Raw genomic sequence first — 7,022 nt, 5'->3', positions numbered from 1 at the left:
ATGATGCTAATTCTTGAAGGTGACGAGCTATTTGATATTGTTTTGGGTCATCTATCTTGCCTAATTCAACCTATTGATGTGGCAAACGAAAATTCTCTCATTACTGATGGTCCGTTATTTGACCAATGGAAAATTGATCATACTGATTGGCTTTGTCGGGATAAGGCAACTCGTCGTTATATCTTGTCTGTACTTTCCGACTCGCTTATGTTGGATGTCTTTCATCTTGCAACTTCTCATGCTCTTTGCAGTATCTCCTCTCCAATTTCGAGAAGAAATCCGTCACCAAAATTTTATATCTTCAAAATCATTTGAAGAATCTTGAATATATGGTACTTCTATGCCTTCTCATATTGAGATTTTTAAAGCCATTATCAATCAACTTGGTGCTACTGGTGCTCCAATTGTCGGAAACCAGATTGTTACTCATCTTCTTCAAACCATCAAAGATCCTTCATATGACAATATCATTGCTATCTTGTCTAACAAGGACGACAGTCACTTTGATAAGGCATGCATATCTCTTATTGAATATTCTCAACGTCATGAGAATCGTTTGGGAAAATCATATGTTGTTTTGGTCACTCAAGAACAAGGGGATTTTGATACGGCTTATGTTGCTCGCAAACGTCCCCTTACTAAAGAACACGGGGATTTTGACACGGCTTATGTTGCTCGCAAGCATCCCTTTTCACATTTTCAAGAAAGGTGGACGTTCTAATCAAGGTGGTAAATCTTCTCGACTTGCTTATCCTACTCAACAATATTCTTATTGTGATAAGAAAGGTCATGTTGCTTCTGCGTGTTGGGCACGCCAATATGATGAGGAGCATTGAGTCACTACAAAGCAACCTCGCTATTCAAAAAGATTTTCTCCTTGTGATTATTGTGGACGTTCTGATCATCAGTCTTCTCGTTGTTTTAAACATATATACGATGATGATCATTCTCGAGCTTATGCTGTTCAACATACTATCGTTGAGGATGATCAAAAACATCAAGAACTCAATCTTGTACGATATGATATCTCTCCAGAAAAGGTACTTAATATCCATGATGGTTCTCTATTTATTGTTGACTCAGGTGCCACTGGCAACATGACATACCAGTCTCAATGGCTTCACAATTATCATTCTCTTCCTATTACAAAGTTGGTTTACCTTGTGGATGATACGACTTGCCAAGTCAAGGGAGTGGGTGATTTATATTTGGAGATTGTTTCCTCCACTAGAATATTACGAGGAGTTCTTCATGTTCCAGATCTGCAAAGAAATCTTCTTTCTGTTGCTCATCTTGGTTTATTTGTTGGTTTTGATCATACCCAATGTCGCATTGAGAAAGATGGACATACTATAGCAGTGGCTCCTCGACATAGTAATTTATTTGAGCTATTATTGAATGACACTGTTGCAAATGTTGTTACTGCTCCTGGAGATGCAGATTGCAAACTATGGCATCAATGTTTTGCACACTCGGATTTTGCCAAGATCCTTGATCTTCATCGTTCATGACCTTATGCAAGATATGCATCTTAAATCTCATCCTCACATGGGAATATGTGAATATTGCGCTCTTGGGAAACACCATCGTTCCCCTTTCCATACCTCTGCTTCATCACATTCTCATTCTCTCTTGGATCTGGTTCATACTGACATTTGCCTTCCTTTTCCTCTCTCCAAGTCTCATTATCGATATTTTATCACCTTCATTGATGATTTCTCACGCTACACGTATGTTTATCTTCTTCGACACAAGTCTGAGGCCTTATCTTCATTTAAACAATATAAGACAAGTGTGGAGCTTCAAACTGGATTCTTTATCAAGACTCTTCACAGCAGTGACAGTGGTGGTGAATATATTTCTAATCTATTTGATGACTTTTGTAAGGATCGAGGCATTCATCATGAGTTTATAGTTCCTTATTCTCCTCAACAAAATGGTCTTGTTGAACGTAAGAATCGCGTACTGTTCTTAATGCTATATGTTGTATGCTTACTCACTCTAGTTTAGCTCGAGGTTTTTGGACTGCAGCACTTTTAATAGCTGTTTTTGTACAAAATCATCTTCCAACAAGTGCACCTATTGGTAAAATTCCTATAACAGTTTGGAGAGGAAAGACACCTTCGGTCTCCCATTTTCACATATTTGGCTGTATTGCGTATATTCATGTACCCAAGGAGACTCGAAAAAAGTTGGATCCTCTAGGTTTGAAAGTTATTTTTCTTGGTTATTCAGATCATTCCAAAGGTTATAAATTCTATGATCCTTCTACTCAAAAGGTTCTCATTAGCCGTGATGCTATATTTGATGAGAAGACTATGGGTGGCACATGGTCTTCAGATGTTTCTGATGGTCCACAGTCTTTGCTCAGTGCCTTATCTGCTTGATGAATCTTCTGGTCTTCATCATCATGATGATAAGTTTCCTTATCCTCCAAAGCAGACTGATGAAAATTTGGAGATATATATTGATCTTTCTACTGAGATTGAGCATGGATCATATTATGTTGAAGATGAGGTCTTTGATGATGCTATGGTTGTCCAAGAGGATCCAATTTCATATACGGAAGCTATCAATTCATCTCAAAAGGATCAATGGCAAGAAGCTATGCAAACTGAATATGATTCTTTAATCTCCAAAGGTACATGGATTCTTTCTGATCTACCCCCTAGGTCGTGTTCTTATTAAATGCAAGTGGATTTATAAAACCAAAACCAAGGTAGATGGCTCCAGTTGTTTGCTCCACCACCATTTGTATGCTTTTGGCTTTTGCTACACAGGGATTTTTTGTTCACGTGATCACAAGTTTGTTTTTGTTAATAACATATGTTAACATGTTAATAACATGTTAATACCATGCCAGCCTCTTTGAGTATTTCTTCGATGAAGTGCCATCACCCAAAAAGGCAAGAACAGCGCAGTCCCCACCTACGGTGGAGGGTTTAGGCAGCATGTCCTCCGAGACCATGCGCCTATTCGAAATACACAACGAGAGTCCCACATCAAGGCCAAAAATGCCAGAGCCGGCACCAATGGAAGAGGAAGAACAAACCCCAGTGGCTTCTTTACCAAATCTCAAGAATGATCAGTATGAGCCACTGGTGGATTACGAATCCACATAAAACTGTAGTTCAAGAACCCTCAGAAGAGGGTGCAATTCAAGGCACAACCCAAGACGAAACAGATGTTAAGATCTTGTATGAGAAGGCTACCAATGCAAAAGCCCTGATCGATGAGCTGGTGGCAGAGCCATTGATCTCCTATGCGATAAAATAACGAATAACCACCAGCTCATCGAGATGGTAAACAAACGTTACATCAAGGTGGAAGAGAGACTAAAGCAGATGAAGACCGAGATGCAAGTGGCTACAGATGCCAAGCAGTAGGCCGAAGATAAAGCAATAGCTCTCGCCCAAGAGGTGGGGAACAAGAATCAAGAGCTGGCAATTTTTGTCACGCCAGGCTCAGAAATTGACCCAATGCCTATGATTCCGGCCCAACAAAGACAAGAAGAAAATGAAACGATAAAAAGGAGCTACGGGCAAGCATGAAAAGAGAGCAGCACGTGCATCAAGCCCTAGTAGACTCCTACATAAGGAGAGAGGAAGAAAAGAATGAAGAAATCAAAACACTCAAGGCTCAACTGCTGAGCCTTGAGCAGCCCCCTTCAATACCAAAACCACCCCCTACAGTAGAATGGGAACCCCTCCCCATGGGGATGGAAAAATAAGCCGAACAAACAAGGCAAGTGCCGCAAAGACCACAATCCACCTAAGCAAGGCCCTCCTCGAGTCACCTGACAATGGAAGAAGATGAAGAGCAGTGGACTGAGGAATATTCTAATTATTTGATCAATCCCTCTTCTATATAAACTGCCAGCAATCACCAAGAATGGTCCTGACTTTTCAAAACAAACTTCTTTCGCTAGTCCACAACAAAATCCATCCATCAAGAAGGAAAGTCAGCAAAGCTTATCACACCATCCTTCCACTTGAACACCTTGGTTGACGTGAGGTTGACGTACACATTTTCATCTAGCAAACAAGTCAAAAAATCCATCAGCCTTTTCCCCACGATCCATCCAACTTAAGTAATTGGCTATTGCATGAAACTTTCGATTGAAACTTTCGAGGTATGTGGATATGCTGAAGTTGAATTCTTATAATAAGAGCATACATCTTGGTAATTGACCAGTAAGTTGAGGCTTCTTTACCAAATATAACAAGGCCTAATGATCCACCTAAAAGATCACTTTGTTGCTCAACAAATAGTATCAAAATTTCTTCAAAGTGTGCACAATGCACAATGCTTCTCATAAGTTATGTGATGGCGTAATTCCTCTCTGTAAGATTGAGTAGCTTACTTACATATAAAATGGATCAAAACCATCCCTTCTGCTTCTTTTGCATTGAAATTGCCCCTGTGACAATATTTGACACATTCACAAAAACATGAAACGAAAGATTCCAATCCAATATTTGTAGAATTGGTACCACCATCAACATCTTCTTTAATTTTTGAAATGCCATCTCCTAGCCCAGGCCCATATATATATATATATATATATATATATATGTACATATGTATATATATACATATATATGTATATATATGTACATATGTATATATATACATATATATGTATATATATGTACATATGTATATATATACATATATATGTATATATATGTACATATGTATATATATACATATATATATATATGTGTATATATATATATATATATATATATATATATTGAGATTTAAAGTCCCGTCAAAAAAGAGTCATAGCAAGAGGAGTGTAGGGACCATGAGTATAACAAATGACAATGAACTTGACAATGACAATGAAAACAATGCCTGCTATACAAATTCCACAAATACTATATATGCAAAAAAATTAAATGGGGTCCTACACTACTTTCATATGACAACCACCCGACCAAGGGTGATTCGAGAAACAACAATATATATATTGAGATTTAAAGTTCCGTAAAAAAAGAGTCATAGCAAGAGGAGTGTACGGACCATGAGTGACAATGACAAAATGACAATGAACTTGACAATGACAATGACCAATATATTGACAATAAAAATGACAATGGAATTAATAATGAAGTTGAGAGTGACAATGAACATAATATGAATTTTTAAAAAAAGAAAATAATCAACAAACTGTCCAACATCAGTCTTCAACCCGTAGGATATTACTTGGGGGACAATATTCTGGTTTTCACGTTGAGGAGAATGAACCATTACCAATACATGAAATGAACCTGGGAGAAACACTAAACATAAGAAATAGAGTGATATGTATGTCTTTATACAAAATTCTATCAAACTTAAATCCCTGTCATAAAAATCAATTCATATAAGAAATAAAATCCAAGCTTACTGTCATACTCACCTAATCCAAAAATACCATGCAATTATATTAAATGAGTCCTACACTACTAGCGTATGACATCACCCGACCAAGGGTGATTCAAGAGAAATGTATGTATGTATTGAGATTAAAATCTTGCAATATTAGCATATGACATCACCAGACCAAGGGTGATTCCATATACATTTTAATCTCAATACATACATACATTTCTCTTGAATCACCCTTGGTCAGGTGATGTCATACGCTAGTAGTGTAGGACTCATTTAATATAATTGCATGGTATTTTTGGATTAGGTGAGTATGACAGTAAGCTTGGATTTTATTTCTTATATGAATTGATTTTTATGACAGGGATTTAAGTTTGATAGAATTTTGTTATAAAGACATACATATCACTCTATTTCTTATGTTTAGTGTTTCTCCCAGGTTCATTTCATGTATTGGTAATGGTTCATTCTCCTCAACGTGAAAACTAGAATATTGTCCCCCAAGTAATATCCTACGGGTTGAAGACTGATGTTGGACAGTTTGTTAATTATTTTCTTTTTTTAAAAATTCATATTATGTTCATTGTCACTCTCAACTTCATTATTAATTCCATTGTCATTTTTATTGTCAATATATTGGTCATTGTCATTGTCAAGTTCATTATTGTCACTCATGGTCCGTACACTCCTCTTGCTATGACTCTTTTTTTATGGAACTTTAAATCTCAATATATATATTGTTGTTTCTCGAATCACCCTTGGTCGGGTGGTTGTCATATGAAAGTAGTGTAGGACCCCATTTAATTTTTTTGCATATATAGTATTTGTGGAATTTGTTTAGCAGGCATTGTTTTCATTGTCATTGTCAAGTTCATTGTCATTTGTTATACTCATGGTCCCTACACTTCTCTTGCTATGACTCTTTTTTGACGGGACTTTAAATATCAATATATATATATATATATATATATATATATACATATATATATACATATATATATATACATATATATACATAAATACATATATATACATATGTACATATATATACATATATATGTATATATATACATATGTACATATATACATATGTACATATATATATATATATATATATATATATATGGGCCTGGGCTAGGAGATGGCATTTCAAAAATTAAAGAAGATGTTGATGGTGGTACCAATTCTACAAATATTGGATTGGAATCTTTTGTTTCATGTTTTTGTGAATGTGTCAGATATTGTCACAGGGGCAATTTCAATGCAAAAGAAGCAAAAGGGATGGTTTTGATCCATTTTATATGTAAGTAAGCTACTCAATCCTACAGAGAGGAATTACGCCATCACATAACTTATGAGAAGCATTGTGCGTTGTGCACACTTTGAAGAAATTTTGATACTATTTGTTGAGCAACAAAGTGATCTTTTAGGTGGATCATTAGGCCTTGTTATATTTGGTAAAGAAGCCTCAACTTACTGGTCAATTACCAAGATGTATGCTCTTATTATAAGAATTCAACTTCAGCATATCCACATACCTCGAAAGTTTCATGCAATAGCCAATTACTTAAGTTGGATGGATCGTGGGGAAAAGGCTGATGGATTTTTTGACTTGTTTGCTAGATGAAAATGTGTACGTCAACCTC

General features: G+C 36.2%; 1 pseudogene; it reads left to right on the top strand.

Annotated features, from left to right (window-relative positions):
- Positions 1-836, top strand: LOC147884504 (uncharacterized; annotated as a pseudogene).
- Positions 837-7,022: the final 6,186 nt, after the last annotated feature.

Source organism: Dipteris shenzhenensis, chromosome 26 (assembly GCF_047967505.1).
Source record: "Dipteris shenzhenensis isolate YYH24624 ecotype China chromosome 26, Dip_SZ_1.0, whole genome shotgun sequence".
In the NCBI taxonomy this organism is placed as follows: Eukaryota; Viridiplantae; Streptophyta; class Polypodiopsida; order Gleicheniales; family Dipteridaceae; genus Dipteris; species Dipteris shenzhenensis.
Note: the sequence above shows the minus strand (reverse complement) of the source record. Positions and strands in the feature narration are given on the sequence as shown.